General features: G+C 45.1%; 2 long non-coding RNA genes across 2 annotated transcripts; one reads left to right on the top strand and one right to left on the bottom strand.

Annotated features, from left to right (window-relative positions):
• The first annotated feature begins 388 nt into the window (after window positions 1-388).
• Window positions 389-8,651, top strand: LOC127477474 (uncharacterized). Its single transcript, XR_007906972.1, has 3 exons — window positions 389-457; window positions 1,892-2,041; window positions 8,432-8,651. It is a non-coding gene; the product is annotated as an uncharacterized LOC127477474 (long non-coding RNA).
• On the bottom strand, window positions 2,043-4,211 carry LOC127477463 (uncharacterized). Its single transcript, XR_007906947.1, has 2 exons — window positions 4,076-4,211; window positions 2,043-3,738 (listed from the first exon to the last, which is right to left on the bottom strand). It is a non-coding gene; the product is annotated as an uncharacterized LOC127477463 (long non-coding RNA).
• Window positions 8,652-17,373: the final 8,722 nt, after the last annotated feature.

Below are 17,373 nucleotides of genomic sequence, written 5' to 3' on the forward strand. Positions count from 1 at the left end.
TAACTGCTTTTTCCTGACCTCTCCAACCCTCTTCATTCCCGCTGACCCTGTCATAAAGCTTGCAGACCAAGCAGCTCCTGAAAACATCCACCAGTCTCCCTAAAGGCCCTCAGGAGGATCAGGTCAAGCTATCAGGGGAAGTTGCTTCGTACCATTATACATATATTGTATTTTTTTGTGCTCTCTAAATGAGATGTTGTCTTTCCATATACAGACATACAATGACATATTGCCATGGCTAGATGATGCTGTCTCCAAAGATCTCCCAGGAGGAAGCTTATGGATTGCTCAGGACATCCCTCCCACAGCCCAACAGCGACGTGTCCTCAGCACTGCACTGAGCAGGTCCTGCAACGAAGGAGTTGTGTTTAGTTCTTCCCTCTCTCTTCTTCCATTCCCATGTTCCACAGTCACCTGTCTGACCAGCCTCCACAGCTCTGGGAAGAGCAACAGGCAGGTAAGGAAAGTGAAGAGCAGGGAGACAGCGTGTTTCTCCTCAGTAGTGTCAAATCCCTCTTTGGTAAGATCCTGGCCGATCTGAAATGCAAGAAAGATGCGAACTGAGAAAGAAATGCATTGAAGGGCTGCTGGGTTTAACTCCATTCCCATGACAAGAGAGCACATTTTTATAGGGACAGCATTGTGCCTTGTCTGGTATTAGACTGACGTTTAAATTAGGTACAGGCTCAGTGATAACTCTGATGGCACCTGGGACTTCTGAGTGCAGCACAGGGCAAATAAATAATGATGCCTGTAGCAGTAGATAGAGATGCTGTTACTAACTTTGATACAGCAATGTGAAACACTGGGTGAAACATCACACAGGCTGACAGATTAGAGATTTCACAGGCTTCAGGTACAAGAAGAAAGAAAATAAAACTTGAGCTGAACTTTCTGTGATAAAAGTAGCTGTGGAAGAGGCTTTCAAACACCTGTAAAAGCCACTGTGTTGTTCCCACTGGTGGCTGCACCCAATACTTCAATGTAGAAATATGAACTGTATCAATTGAGCTGTAGTTTTGCTATAAATTTTTTATAAACTTGGGGTTTTATGGATCTGGAACACTACAGAATATAGGGCATGAAAGTTATTTCAGAGGGAAAGTGCCTAATTGTTGGTTTTGCACTGGCTGACTGCATTCAGAGACACAACTTGTGATCTATTTTTTTACTATACTGACCACATGTACATGCAAAAACTTGTTAATTCCATTCTAAACTATCAGTTATTCAGTTGTTTCTCATCTCCCTTACCAAGGAGCAAGGGCAGAGACACATGAGGTAGGTACCAGAAAACTAGAGTGTTTGCATAAGCTTCCTTGACATACTACACTGCAAAAAGTACTCAGACACCTGTCAATACATTTTTGGGACTTCCACAGAGTGATCTCCCATAGAGGGAACCACATCAGTACTCTGGGCACTCTCAAAGGTGTAAAGTCACTTGCCCACAAAATGCTTCACAGTCCCCAGTCATACTCTGATGTGTTCACCATTCTGAGTCTCCAGGACTGGGACATGTCTCCCAGACTAAATTAAAATGCACCCATCTTTCCAAAATGCTTCATTTCTCATTTGTGTTTGGGGCTTGGCTGCACAAGCCAGAAGAATTTGGTGTCATCTGTTCTGGAGGACAAGCCCTGGCACTTCAAATGTTTCCCTTCCTGTAGGATTATTGTCATCGTTCATCATCCCGTATGTGCAGTACGTTTGATGGGCTGAATCCTTGCTCCTGACCCCACCAGTGACATCAACAGAGAGAACATCACACTTTCGTGCAATTGTTTCCTCTCAACTGCTGCTCAGCTTTTAATAGGGATTCAGATGAGTAAGTCAGGACAATTTTATGGTGTTCTGCCAGTTGTGACTCACTGGTTTTTCCAGCACTCAGGGTACCAACGTTTGTGTCCCCGAGAGAGAAGCCTTTCCAAGCATCATTCCAACCCAGAGAGAGCTGCTGAGTCCCTGCTGAGGGTCTGGGTAAAGCTCCCCACACTGCCATGCCCACCATGGGAGCTGTACAAGAAAGGGAAGGCTCTGGGTAAGTGCTCAAACCAACATTTGTTAACAGTGCTAATTATTAAAAACTAATGTAGTATCCTCTCTTCATCATCTTCCCAAATCTTTGGTTCCCCATGGTGTTAGGAAATGGGATTCAATGTTGCTTTTGATTTTGATGTGCTTTCTAACCTATATAAAAGCATAACCATGACTATAAGCTCATGAACACTTTTTTGTGAGCTTCAGCCTGATTCAGATACCACATCCTGAAACATAAATCAGAACTGAGATACACTGGAATAAAGCTGGTTTATGTTAGAGGGGAAAAAACAGGCTCAGTTGGGTCTAAATTACCCTATTTCTTGCTGAAGTGCACATCAGTACCCCTTCCCAGGAAGGCAGGGATTCTCCAGGACATTAACTGTTTCCTGTTGTGGATAAGATCTATTTGCTGAATCTGCTGCATGTTTGGAGGCCTCTTTCAAGATGATGTTTCATGAAATCAAGTGTAGGACAGTGCCTTCCCTCTCCCTACAGTGCATTAGGGTTGAACTCACAGAAATAAAACAGTTCTTGAAAAACACTTGGTGAATCTACATAATTAAAAATCTCTCCTGCTGGGGGTTAATGATTTGGGGAGATTAACTTGATAATGTAATGTAAAATGCCGAAATCAAGAGTGTGCATCCAGAAATACTGGTGCAGCCCTGCAATGGGAGACAATTTTAAGTAAATAACCAGAGAAAGTATTTTGCAATTAAATTAAAGATGTTTCCAAACTACTGTACTTTGCTATAAAAAAGCATCATCTTGAAAAGTCAAGTTTCATTTATTTTAATTAGCACTGTCATGAAGTATTCCATTCGGCAAACACTGACTAACAAGCCCTTTTCCCAGGCACCAGTTTGAAACATTTGCATCAGAAAAACAATCATAGACCCTTCCCATGGTGTCTTCTGCCCCAATTCTTAGGCAGTCAAGATCAGCCACACTCCTCCAAAGTCAGCATAGCACCTGATTTACAGTGGGTGAAAACAGAACCTTCACCTTCCCTTGAAACACCCTTTGGGTGGTGATGTAAAGTCTACTGACATCCATTGGAAGATTCCTGTTGCTTCCAGAGAAACTCGGGTTCAAAGCTGGGAAGAATCTCTGCTCCCTTTTGCTCTTCTTGCACTCGAGTTATTTAACTGGAGAGGCGTCAGCATCAAATTGATGGAAAGCCAAAGTGATCTTGATCCTCCTTTGAGACTTATTGTTGAATTGCATTATATATAAGCAGAGAAGCTTTTTTATTATTAATGGGATAGAAAATCAGAACCATCAAGGAAAATAATATAAGTCCTATTAAGATGGATGAGTAAAGTTAAGTCCATGTATTCCTAACAAGATTGCTCTCTGTGACTCCCGTAAAAGTGTGTCACCCTCTCAGAGGAAAACCTCACCCAGGTGGAAAAATGCTGGGGGAAATGCCATGAACTCCTCCTGGGCAGCTGCCCAGCCTGGCAAGGAGTTGTGTAGGCAGTGCCCACACGTGTCCAGGCACAAGGCTGCTTGGGTGGATGGTCTGCTCCAGGGTGGTAAATCTGGGGCTGCCACCCCAGGAGCTGACCTTCCTTAGGATCTCCTGCTTAAACCCCTTTCTCTGTCATCCAGTTTGTTTTCACATCTGCCAAGTATTGCGGCTCCTTCTGCATGTCCAATGAGGGGATTATTTTGCAGGCTTAAATCTCACTCCTAAAAAAAAGAAAGTTACATTGATAATACTTGTTGTCTGCGCGGGGAGGCTGGTGAGAAATAAATAGAAGTGAGTGTGAAGGGCACCATCAATTCTGCAGAAATGCCTCTTATTTCACATGGCTACCATCACATCCAGAGGGCTCAAAGCAGTCTTTGTGCAGCACAAGGTATCCTCCCAGGAGGGAGTGAGGAGCAGCGGCTCTGGGCTGCCCCCTTATTTAGGTACATAAAATCTGAATATCCCCTTCTGATTTCATGCTGTTGCTCATTGCTAAAAACCCTTGTTCCACCTTAATTTATCCCTTCTCCCTGCCAACGCCCTTCAAATACTTACAGGCTCTTCCCTCTTCCTTGCCATTTAGCCGTGCTTTAATCTCACCTCTTTATTCATTCATCACAAATCAATCTCTCCTGCCCCTAATCAGGGCAGTGCAGCAGCTCTGCCGGGAGCTCCCTCCCCTCTGTGTGTCACTAACGAGCAGGACCAAGTGCTCCGAGGGATGTTCAACACCCAGCCCCGGGGTGTCATGTTTTCCATGTGCTGCCCCCCACCTGCCCCCTGTGACATCTCCTAATGCAAAATCAAGGTCTGCTTTCCTCCTGCTGGCAGCCCTACGTATCTACATCCCCCTTGGTATCATTTGGGGAAGAATGGCTTTGTACAGATAATAATAATAATTTTCATTTCCTCATTCAGAATCTGCTCTTTTCTTCTACCTGTGAGTAACTGATTGAGTGATAAGGACACTCCCTCTTTCCTTCTTGCCTTATAATAAGCACCAGCACATCTCTGCTGGTGTTGAACTCGGCAAGTGTGCTCTCTGCACCTTCGAGTGGGTCCTAATCCAAACATTACATGGCTGAAAGCATTCAAGTGCTTAAAGGATCCACTTTTCCCTCCATTCCCCAAGGATATTACACACAAATCAGCCTGGCAGCAGGTCCTTCCCCAAACCCTTACAGCAGCAGCAAGACCTCTGAACAGCCTCTGTCTGCACAGACTCTTGCATCTGATTTCCTCTCCACTGCTAATCTGCAGTCTTCATCAAAATTGCTACTATTAGGTTGTCTTTCACTATGTTATTCCCATCCTGAATGCTTCTAACACTTCATCTTGGCACCCCAGAATCAGCTCTGTCACCCCTTTACTTTGAACTATACCAGTCTACAAAACCTTCCCTTGAAGAATATCTTTATCTTTCTTAGTGTTTGCACTCAGTAGAGCTGCTGGGCAAGCTGGTCCCTGCCTGGTGTTCTTCAGGCACTCAGGGGCAAGCTGAGTGTTAGATTTGAAGCCAAGAGTACAACTGTGTCCTGGACCAGAGTGGCAGGATTTTGTTCTAGTTTATTTTCTTGCTGCTCCTTAAGAAAATGTTGCATGTCTTAGCAGCCAGACAAGGAGTCCTTCCTGCCCTCCCTGCAGAGCTGTGCAGTTGTGGTGTTTTCATCTGTCACTGCAAGTCTGCATGTGTTAGACAGTGAGAGGGAACTCACAGCTGGAGGTACAGGGTAGATGTTGCACAGATTCTTCTGAATCAAACTCAGGAGGAGCTGTTGAGGGCACTTGGTCTGTTCAGCCTGGAGAAGAAGAGACTGAGGGGAGACCTCACTGCAGTTACAACTTCCTTATGAGGGGAAGGGGAAGGGCAGGCACTGATCTCTCCTCTCCAGTGAGCAGTGACAGGACCTGAGGGAATGGCCTGAAGTTGTGTCGGGGAAGGGGGGGGTGGGGGTTTAGGTTGTGTATTAGAAAAAAGTTCTTCCCCCAGAGGGTGGTTGGGCACTGAACAGGCTCCCCAGGGCAGTGGGCACAGCACCAAGGCTGACAGAGCTCCAGAAGCATTCAGATGATACTCTCAGGCACACAGTGTGACTCTTGGGGAGGGTTCTCTCCGTGACACTGGGTCCCTTCCAACTCAGTAGATTCTGTGATTCTGTGATCACCTGCAGTGGTGGCAAACTGGACTGGATGATTGCTCTGATCGCTCCTACTTCTGTGATTCTACCCTTTCTCAGTTCAATCTGCTTATGTTTCACCACCACTGGGGTATTCTGAGTATCTTCTCTTCTGTGCCTGATTCCCATGATGCTCCTTTTCTGTTCTTTTATTATTATCCCCATACAGGGGGATCTGGCCTTCCCCTTGAACAGCTCCTGCAAGTGACCTCATCACGAAGCATCTTCCAGTGATTTACAAACACAGTGCTATTTCTGTTCTCCTTCTCCTCTTCATCCTCTGGGAAGCTTTGACACCCTCAATTACCATGTACTCCTGCTCCATTACCAGTAAACTGCTCCTTCCACTTGGCTCTCCCAAGCAAACTGTCCTGCTTTCCTACCTCTCCCAGTTTCCAAGGCAGCCCAGCCAGTGCCATTAAATCAGGTCCCTCTCCAGTTCACCTCACATTCAGTGGGATGTAACAGGGTGAAATTCCCCAGTTTCTCACACAGATCTGATCAGGTGCTTGTACCCCACACTTAAAATGAACCATTTCTCAGTACAGTAGTAACTGCTGCCCTCAATGCCCAAATAGCATGAGATGACTGGTTTTTTATCTCAGTATGATGGACTGAACTATTCATGGCAATGTCAGAGATCACAAGGAGAAGGACAAGGCTGAAACCAGGGGAGCAGAGCCAGGGCATTAGGGAGGAAGCTTGGTGATAAAAGAAATTGGTGAGATGACAGCGAGATGAGCTGTGATCTAAGCCCTCCTTATACCTTGTGTTTTTACACATACACTCAAAACATGTGTCAGGGCTTGAGATTGTTTTCTCCTTTCTGGAGAATTATTTTGTCCTTCCTTTAGCTGACAGGCATTGGGGAGAATGAAACACTTTGGATAGCCTCAAACACCTCGCTGAGCGTTCCGTTGGTTGAGGCACAGCAATGTTTTATTGCAGCTGACACCAATCAAGGCAAATAGACAAAGTGAGAATTTTTATGTGGGATCCATGAAAAGAAGGGAATAAGTGAAGTGAATTTGGTCTCACAGTTCAAGGAAAGGGGTAAGTAGGTCTCAGGAAAAGGTTTATCTTATCAACACCTCATGCTTTGCGAGGAACGGGTTGTTTTACAAAGGACTCTGCAGCCTCTGCAAAGCTGCTCTGGCAGGATGAGTGCTTGGTACCATCTCTGTTCCTGGGATTTCATGGCACATCCAAGGTCATGGGAAACTGGTGTTAGGGGGGAAAAAAAAGAAACAGAAGCTATGACCTTGTCCATCATAAAAGATTGAGCACTCGTGAGTCTGGTCCCAAAAGGATTAAATTCTTGTATGCTTGTTCTGAGGTGGCACCTGTGACCAACAGCAAATCATTACCCCCAGACTAACTAGTACACAATGACAGAGGGCTGTGACAAAAATGTTGTCCAAAGGCAAGGGAAATTCTTGTCCTTCCAGTGGCTCTGATCCCAGTGCTTACCACTCTGAATTAATCACCTCTGAATATCCTCATCAGGTACTGAGCTAGAGGAAAACACTACAAGGCATCAATGACTGACCTTGACGGACAGCCAGGACAGGATCATGACACACTAGTCCTCAGCCATCGAGGTGGCACCAGGTAGGGGAATTTTAAAGCAAGATGTGATGAGTTGGAGGCGGAACTTCGTCATGTGGTGGTGAAGCACCTGCCATCAGGGGAGCTCCCTGGGCTGGCATCAGGGGGAATGGCACAGGGAACACAGGACTGATGGGGAGTTAGAATGGCCTGAAGCAAACATCTATGCTGACTTGCTCATATGAAAAAAGGTGACAAATTTTTACAACTAAATGCAGAAGTGTTTGAAATTCACAGTTCATCACAGCCCATTGTGAATTCAAGAACACTCCTTCTTTCAAAGGAAATTTCTGTGATGGCATATTGAGAAAAAACAGGCCACTTTCTAGTAAAAGTGACCATCAAGCAGGCCTGCTCCTGAGTGAGGCTTTGATAATATGAGCCCATTTTCCATGGCTTTGGCATTAAAAATACAGAGAAGGGCACTTTGTCCACAGCTGGTACAAAAACAGACATATTGACAGAGCTGTGAATGAAGGAAACAGGAAACACCTGGAGAAAGGTACTTCTGGCATCCTTTTAGAGGATACTACCTAAATATCCACTGAAGAGCTCCCCTATGAGGAAAGGCTGAGAGAATTGGGATTGTTCAGCCTGGAGAAGAGGAAGCTTTGGGGTGACCTAATTGCAGCCTTTCAGTGCCTGAAGGGAGAGAGACTGTTTACAAGAGCATGGAGGACATGGAGGAATGGCTTCAAACTGAAAGAGAGTAGGTTTAGATTGGATATCAGGAAGAAATTCTTCCCTGTGGGGGTGGTGAGGCCCTATAACAGGTTGCCCAGAGAAGCTGTGGCTGCCCCATCCCTGAAAGCGTTCAAGGCCAGGTTGGATGGGGCTTGGAGCCACCTGGTCTAGTGGAAGGTGTCCCTGCCCATGGCAGGAGTTGGAAATAGATGAGCTTTAAGGTCCCTTTCCAACCCAAATCATTCTATTGTTCTAAGATTCTATGGTTCTAATAGTGAGTGTGTGTTTAGATATGGAAGGAATTTATCCATATATCCATGTACTGGAAGAAAAGTCCTGAGGACTACACCCAGGTTGCAGCAGGTTTCATTGCTCTGATTTAATATCAAGCCTGTTTGTTTGTGTCAATGAATCACAGCACTTTTCTTTCCCACTCCCGCAGCATTAACAGGAGGAAAATCAAGCCGCCTACAAATCGCTACACCTTGAATATCCAAACAAACCCACGTCCCAGGCAGCGCTCGGCTGTGCTAGTTTGGGCACCGAGATTTGTTCGAAAGGAAGGATAAAGCCGGATCTCACTTTGTTTCCTTGCTGCCCTAAATTTCACCTCGCCTTTGAACAGCTTTGCCTCAGCACTCTGAACTTTGCATAGCTCTTAAAAATAACGGGAAAACATCAAAAGAGCCGTTTCCTCGCCCACAGCCCGGAGCGGTCCCTGCTGCTGAACCCCCAGCCCGGGGCGAAGGGACTGAGCGCAGGCACAGGGGCTTTACAGTGAACAGGCTTCGGTGACTTAACAGTGACATCCAGCGGTCACCCGGGTCTCTCTGACATCAGCCCGCCCGGGAAACTTCGTAAAGCCTCTTTTCTTATCTAAAAGTCGTCATATTTATGCGTCAGCAAGAGCTGAGCTGAGAGCAAGCTCTTCCCTCCTGCTCGGGATGCTCTAACTCAGCTGCTCAGCTACATTAGTCTGTGCCTTCAACTTTTGGGTTAAACCTCAGAGTATCAGATAATCTTAATATCACCTCGCTTTTATAACCCCCAAGTGTTTGCAGCACATGAATATTATTCATAATTAGGCTGCTATAAATGTAAAAATCAAAACCCTGTGAAACATCAGACCACAGAAACTTTTCCTTCTACTAGTTATTACACTAAACACAAAAATAAGCAGTTTTCATCTCAAGTTTAACACTACAGGCATATTTTTACATGATAATTTGGTTTTCAAAAAAAGTCTAACTGTGAAGTTTAATGATACCAAATGAAGCAGCTTGTCAGTTCATATTTATATTCAATTCTGAGCTTTCACAGCTCCCAGTGTGTTTCTTTAGTATTTTGTTGAAGATATTCTGACAGTCTTTCTCAAAACTGTCTCTAGGAAAAGCAGCATGAAAACCTGCAAAGAAACAAAAATCTTCCTACACTTCTGGCTCGAGGTTTGGGTGGTTGAGGAGGAGACTTTTATTCCCTACGTGCACATGGGGCTGGTGCTCAAAGGCTCAAATGCTTGGTTGTTGCTTCTCCTACAAGCCATGCAAAGTCCTGGAGGAGTCCCCAGAGGTTAAAAATACAGAAATCTGAAGGAAGGAAAGGTGCAGCCACCTGAGCATTGCTGAATCCACACACGAAGGTCAGATACCAATTTTGAGGTTTCCTTCTTCCCTTTCTGTCCCCTTGTCCTGGTTGCACACCCAGGCGACGAGATATTTGGCTGTTGGTTTCCAAGTGCTGCTCTCAGCTCCCAGGGATGGAGCCTGCCAAGCACAGCTCTGACCTCCTGGGCTACAGGACCTGCCTTACCACAGGTAGCAAAACCTGAGCCATTATTCATCATCTGTTGCCACACAGTGAAAAATAAGGGTCACTTCCCTGCTGACAGGGGTTTGTAGATCTTACTCCTGCCCTCATCCTAGGTGGGGATGTGTCACTGAGCCCGGCCTGGTTGCTTTATTTAAAGGAAGATTTCGTCTCTGGTTCCCACAAAAGCCATATGCACTCTGAGTGAGTCTTCTGTTGCTCCCCAAATCCCTTCTCCTCCTCTCAGCTGGTGTGGCAAAAAAAAAAAAAAAAAAAAAAAAGTAAGGTGGAAGGAAAGGATGTGTCCAAAATCACAGGCACATCCCAACCTACAGCCACGCAAGATGCTTGCTGAGGGTGAGGAAGGAAAAGGCTGGGGATGAACCCTGCCTCTCCTCAGTAGAACCTGTTTTGCACTAGGAATTCAGGGTGAAACCCTTGTGCTGTTGGAGAGCTCAGATACCTCCTCAACCTACCCCATTGTCAGTGAAGGTCACCCCATGTCACAGGCAGTGCAAGCAATAGTCCCACTGTCAGGAGCCAGAAGATGTATTTCTTTTTAATACAAGGTATGGTGGGTCTAAAATGACTGCAACTGTCATTGCTCTAAAAAATATATGTCTGCTGCCTCCAGGTTTTTGAGATTTGGCGTTCCTTTCAGTCTCTCCTTAGCTGACAGCTGCATTTCATGGTCTCACGGCCACTCCAGAAACAAAAGCAACCTTTTCATCCCAACAACCAAGGGTGGATGACCTCCTTTGAAGCACCTCCTGATTCATGAGTGTTAATTTGCTGTGGTTCTCCTCTCCCAGCCACACTGCAGGAGCCGGGGGACAAGGTGACTGGAGGTTGGGTCCAACCCTCTGCGTGGCCTTGGGTGAGTCACTTCCACACTTTGCTGTGCAATAGTGGGGTGGGAGTCACGGAGGTGGAGGAGGTGAAATGGTGGCCACTGTGCATGGGGGTCTCAGGATCGATCCCCCCATCCCCTCATGTCTGGCAGCACTGCCCAGCACTGGGCTCTGTGAGTGCAACTGCCACATCCCACAGCACCAGCCGCAGGAAGAGCGTGTTAATTCCTGATCGGCTTTTAATGATCCCAAACCCCACTACTGACTCAGGCGACAGCTAAATTTATCCCAAGGTTAGGGTGACTCTGCTGTACTGAAATCTATTTAAAGTCAAAGCAAGCACTTCAGAATAACAAGTTGTTATACAACTCCAGAGACCAGGCAGCTTCCCATCTTCTTTTTTTAATGGAGAAGATAACATATTTCCATATTTTGTACGTGCTAATTGTTGGGAACACTGTCAGATGGTTCAGCAAATTGAAAATGACAACATCAACCTGTTCAATCCATTAAAATCTCTCCAGGATTGTAAGGGACATTGTCAGCCAAGTGATGCTGGCACCCCTGTGGTAAAGCCATCTTGATTCTTATTAATGATTGGCTTTACAAATGAGCAGATTTCCTCATTGTGCCCTGCTCCTTCACATTATCCAGGAGGGCCACGGGCACAATGTAAGGAAACCCAGAGGTAAAAGAGAAGACTCTCACCCTAATAAAGAGTTAATGAAGAGAAGAGATGAGTAAAATTTAAATGTGTCCCAGGCCACACAACCAAGATAAAAGGCTGGGAATAGCTTTCTCCTTCTGCAAGGACCACTGTGGAAGTTTATAGTGAATGTAGTGCAGATTATGGACCAGGCTTTTATAAGAAAGAAGTAGTACCATTTGGAAAAACTCTCAAGTCCCATCTTCAGGAGAAGCTAAGGAAAACAACACCCCAAAACCCCAAACCCAAACCAGCTGTAATTCAGCTCTGGGTAGGCATTTGGGGGAGTCAGGTTTTTAATACCTTGACCTGGCCCTTAGCTCCTTTGTGCAGAAACACAAGCCAGCTCCACTCCAAAAAGCTGTAGAGATAAGTTAGTGCTGTGCTATGCCCAAGACAATATATTGTGGTATTTATTTCCACTAGTATTTACAACCTTGGCCGTGGTATTTCCCAAAAGCAGAAAGCTGCTGTGTGTAACTTCCACACCAGAATTTCCAACTAGCCGGGACTGAAGGCACAAAAAACTTGCATCTGTTTTCATCCATCCTGATAGACACATCCAAAATCATTTTGCTTTTGAAAATGTTGCCATAAAGCTGTTAATTCATTGTAGCTGTGAGTTCTTCAGCCCATCCAAAAGCTGAATGTGAGATCCTGTATCCTACCCAGCCCGTAGTGAGCAGGACCTGCTCCTCTTCAAAGGACAGTAGCACTGTCATAAAAAAACCAGTATCTCATCATCCCAATGCTGATGGTTCTCTAATACTAAAATAATAATAATTTTTCACTTTCCCAGTATTTCTGCACTTTCTTTGTCCCTGCAATGTTCTTGTGGGTATGAAAGCCTACTGGGATGGATCGGAGATAGAGAGAGCATTAATTTAAAACAATGATGGAATAATGGCTACGACACAGGGGAGAAACACTGAGCTGCTATTTAGGTTAAGAGCAAAATTCCCATTGTTTTGTGTTTTAAGGCTGTGGAACATGTCCCAGGAATGGCACTGTTTTCCTTTGATATCCCCAGCTGCTTCATGTTAGTGTCTCACAAGCAAAGCTGTTGTTCTGGGAACGCCACAGACCATTAGTGTTTCTTTATCTTTCATTTCTGTCATCTTGTTTGCTCTCCTGGGCTGCTCCAAGGCAGGCTGACATTGCCAAAGAGATTTAGTGTGTGTACTTTGTATACACTTTAATTAGGTCTCTATTCATGCCTCTCACCTGACACTTACATGGGAAATCACTCATAAAGTCCTAGTGCAGTATGGAGATCAATAAGTGTCTTAAATGCACGGTGACTTTCAGGCTGAAATTAAGTGCCTTCCCTTGCTCAGGTTGTGTCCACCTCCACTTCATGGCATGGAGACACATGGGTTTGCTCACAGGCTTGTACTGCAGGCAGACCCAGCACCCTTTAGTCACACAGGGGCACCAGTTGCCCCAAGCACAAGGGTCTCAGCACAGCTGGGATGGTGCATTCCCCACCTCCACTCATTTTGACAGGTGTGCAGAAATTAAAACTTCACACAAGGAATTGTTTCTTTTTGTCACTCCAACTTCATTCAACGAGAGTTCCTGACAGCTTTAAGCTTGCAACACCAGTGGTAACGGTGGCTAAAACATAGTACTGTTACATTACTGTCACTTCAATTTTTGCTTGTGTTTCTAATAGAAAGCTAAATGATTAGGTGTTTAACTTTCATGCTCTGCCAATGTGAGGCAGAAAAAATACAACTGCCTATATTCAGGTCTAGCACTCTGGAAATGGCACTTTTTGAGACAGGATTTTCTCTCATCTGTTGGGTTAAACGACTTTATTCGTCTTTCCCTGGGTGAGGAGCCTCTGTTCCCTGGGTAGATTATCTCCAGAGAGAGAAGGATGGATTAGTATTTTGTTCAGGGGTGAATATATGGCTTGTGGCAGCTCTGTATCTCTGTGCCCCTGTGCATCCCAGCCAAGACCCTTGCTGTCAGCAAGGCTAAGCTGTGAGCTTGCCCCGACTGAGTTTCCACCCTAATTCCTGCTTTGTTGCTCATCTTGCAGGCTTGTGAGTACAAAATCTATGAGATGAGAATCTTCTTAAACTTAACCTCCCAAGTTCCGTGGAGGAGAGCCCATTGCAGTCCTTATTTCCAGGCAGAGAGGAGACAGAGGTGAGAACTTTTTGTTTGCCTGGGCTCTTTCCCTCCTGCAGGAACAGGGTGCTACCAAGTGTGCAAGACACACAGGTATCTACAGAGGGAAACAGCACCTGAGGTGTAATCACCTCCAGAAAAATAATTTCTTCCATATGACAATTATATAGAAAAATTTAATAAATCCTGAAAAAATATATGGTCTATCTAAACACAGACCTGCAAAAATACAGGAAGGTACTTGACAGCTGCAGGGCTTTTTTATTTTTCAGTAATAAGTGCATAGTAGAACTCAGTTTACTATTTTTCATTTTTTAAAAGATACCTGGGTGCATTCAAACACGCTCAGGAGACATTGTCAGTCATTTACTGAGTTTTCCTTTGTGCTCTTAATTTCATTTTCATGTGTCCTTTTCTCTTGGCTGTGACATTCAGCTCCAGAGATATTTCTACAGCTTCCTGGCACCTTGAGAGTCTTCTTTTGAGAAGGGAGAAACTTCATCAAAAGCGACAATTTTGACAACTGGGGACTTTGTTGAGGGAAGAGACTAAATGGAGGTTAGAAGCCTAACTTTTCACTCCCATTTGGACTCCCTTTTCTTGAACTAAAAACCAAAACTCTTTTTTTGGCTTCAATGAATGGTCCCCACAGGCTGTTTTCCCCTTCTCAGAGACACCAGTCAACAAAATCTTTCCACCCAGCAGCATTATTAATATTTTAATATTTACCACACTGTAATCTATAGGATTTTTTCCCATACAGCACACCCTCTGATACAAACAGCAGCCCTGTTTCAAAGAGCAGAAATGAAAGACTGCAATTCCTGCATCTAGACATTCAAAATCTACATTTGAAGTCACAACATCAGGAATCAACTTTGAAAGTGTAAATCTTGAAATCCAGGGAACTTTGAGGGAATTCCCATAATAACAGTTCAAAAGAAAGAAATCCCTCTGCACACAAGCACATCCAGCAGATAATCTCAAGTTGGAAATTAATTTGCAAGAAGTGTAATAGTTCCATTAATAAGATTAATGCCAGGTACAGCTCTATAGATTATTGAAAAGACAAAGCAGCCTGATCCATGCAATTAGAATGAGATGCCTGCATTAATTAGGATACTCACCTGACAGTAATGGTTACATCAAACAGCTCAAGGAACTCAATCTCCTCCTCTGTCTCATAATTCTTTCTGGTTTGTACTGTCAATAGCTTTATCAGTTTTCTTCTATCATATGTATTCAGGAAGAGTAATGTGTTGTCCTGACATGCAGTGTAAAATCCTTTCTTTCTACGTCTTGGTTCTCATCTAAGCGATAATCAAATATTCAGCATCAGTTTTTGTGTTGACTTATTCGAATTAGGGAAAAATCCAGATGTGTGGTGGGTGTGAAGTAGGGTAGTGTTGACTGCCCTTGTTTGGGCAACAGACACTTTCCCCCTTCAGACAGAAGCAGAATCCACCAGCAGTTCTCATCGCAGTGTCTGCACATTACCCTCTGTTGAGTAAACAGAGGAGGTCAAATAACAACCAAGGTAGAGATAACATGTTTTCATAATCCAGAAATTCTCCTCAATATATAAAACAAGCCCAAATAACACACTGTTCGAGCAGAGAATGCAGCTTAGGCCCATAGTGTGCTGATGCTCAGGGCTGTCTCACCAGAACTATGGGTTCCACGGATTTGTGCCAGGGCTGTGCCAGTCTCTGGATCCTGTTGATGCAGAGCACAACACACGAGGATGGATGAGGCCACTGGCACCTGAGCAGTGTCACCTTGCTTGTGTACCTCCAGGGCAAGTCCCTTTTTGCCCAAGGAGTTTTCAATCCCCTGTGAGTTTGCCCTATTCTGCAGCATTACTGGGAGGGTTTCTGTCCTACAGTGAGTTAAGCACCCGAGTGCCACATCACCCTAACAACCACCCTTGGGGAAGGCAATCACTCTGTTCTGCTCTGTTGTACTCACTCCCAATTACAAGCCAAGTGTCTCAGTCATGAATGTCAAAACAGATAGTATCTGGTTAAATGATACAAGATAGGAGCAGTTAAGCCATAAGCTGTCATGCACCCAGAAGTGATTGACAGGAAAGCTGTCTCCTGATGGTACAGGGGAATTAGCTGAATGCTTAAGGTGAAGTGATGCCTGCTTAGCAGAGCCCCTGTTGTTCCACACTAAGTGTAATGCTGGCAGTGTTGCTGTTAAAACACAGTTTTTCTTTATTTTTTTTTACAAAGATTACCACGCTTTTGTATCTTTCTAAAAACGCGTTGGGCACTCTAACCTGCTGTGATTAATTTTTGAAAACCAAAGCTACAATTTAGACTAAAGAAATGCCCCATTTTTAATCCCTGCATCACCTGAACCACATTGTGCTCAAAACCATTGTTTCCCTTTGGGGGACAGGTACCCTGGGCTCCCTTGAATGGTGCGACCTATAAACAGTGCAACTCTCCTTTGATTTCTGTCTGCACAGGGTTTTGGCCATTGCTAGTGACGCCCAGCTGTGAGATTAATGTGTCATTCTTGTTATGTCAGAATTACTGGCATGCTGTACTGTCATTTTGTTGAGCTGCAGGAGCTGCTGGGCAGCGCTGGATTCTCTCCAACGAGGATGAAAGGAGGTATCATGTGAACTACACTTGGGGAATCTGAGCTTGAGATTTCGCTGCTCGAGCTCTCACAGTCGCCTGCTTCATTTTGCCAGGTGCTAAAATCACTTCTGCCCAATCCTCTCTTGTGAAGGTATTTGCTGAGAGCTTACAGATGGGAAGGAATGGCCAGGTCAGCCAAAACCAGCTTACCTACACGGTCACCCCAAGCCCTGACCTGTCCTGATGCTCTGCTGGACCCATCTTCTTCCCTCTGCCCACCAAACCGCTGAGTAGGAGGTGGCTGAGGGCTGACAAAGGTCTGTGCTCAGAGCAAGGGACCCCACCAACACCCTGGGTGTGGGTGACAGATTCACAGAATATGCTGAGTTGGAAAGGACCCATCAGGATCATCAAGTCCAACTCCTGGCCCTGCACAGGACACTCCAAGAATCCCACCATGTGCCTGAGAGCATTGTCCAAACAATTCTTGAACTCTGACAGGCCTGGTGCTGTGATCACTACCCTGAGGAGCCTGTTCTAGTGCTAAACCACCCACTGGGTGAGAAACTTATGAGAGTTAAACCCTGCTCTGGATATTTCCAGATCAGCAAGCATTTGGGGGCAATTTGCACCTTTCAGACTGAAAGCGAAATTCAGCCTTTTTGCTGGGAGCACTTTCCCTCGGGCCCTCGGGTACCCCAGTAAGTGCCCCAGCAAAGGGGGGTGCTGGAAGGAGCTTGAGCTTCTGCATCCTGCTGTTCAAATGTGTTTTCGTGGTACTTGGACATTCCAAGCAGGATCTTCCCACTCCAGGTGCACCAGGGACCCGCTGCACAAGCTCAGGTGTGTGATGCTCACTCACACCTCTCTGCTTCTCCAAGATATATTTGAGCTCTGTCCATGGTGTTTGCCCAACAGCGAGGTATTTGGATAGCATTTGAGTTTGCTGTGTTTGAAATGTTCCCACTCTGCATAAATTTGTCAGGACTGAAGATTATATTATCCATAAACTCTCAGAGGGGATTCTCACAGCCAGCCTTCCCTCTCCACACACACTGGAACGGACTTGCTAAGTGCTCAGACCAGGAGCCTTTTCAGGCCAAGTTCATGATTCAGTGAACCAGCCCTGAAATGCAATTCCAACCCTAAAAGTGAGATATGCTTTCATTTCACTCCCATATCTGCAGAGTTTTCTTTTTTTTTAATCTTTTTTTTTTCCTGCCCTGGTGTTTATGCCCTGATTGGGCTTTTTCTCCATTGCAAAGAGTTACCTACCTGATAAAGGAAA

The sequence above is a fragment of the Manacus candei genome, unplaced genomic scaffold (genome assembly GCF_025592945.1).
Source record: "Manacus candei isolate 608988 ecotype Guabito, Panama unplaced genomic scaffold, ASM2559294v1 h1tg000053l, whole genome shotgun sequence".
NCBI classification, from domain to species: domain Eukaryota; kingdom Metazoa; phylum Chordata; class Aves; order Passeriformes; family Pipridae; genus Manacus; species Manacus candei.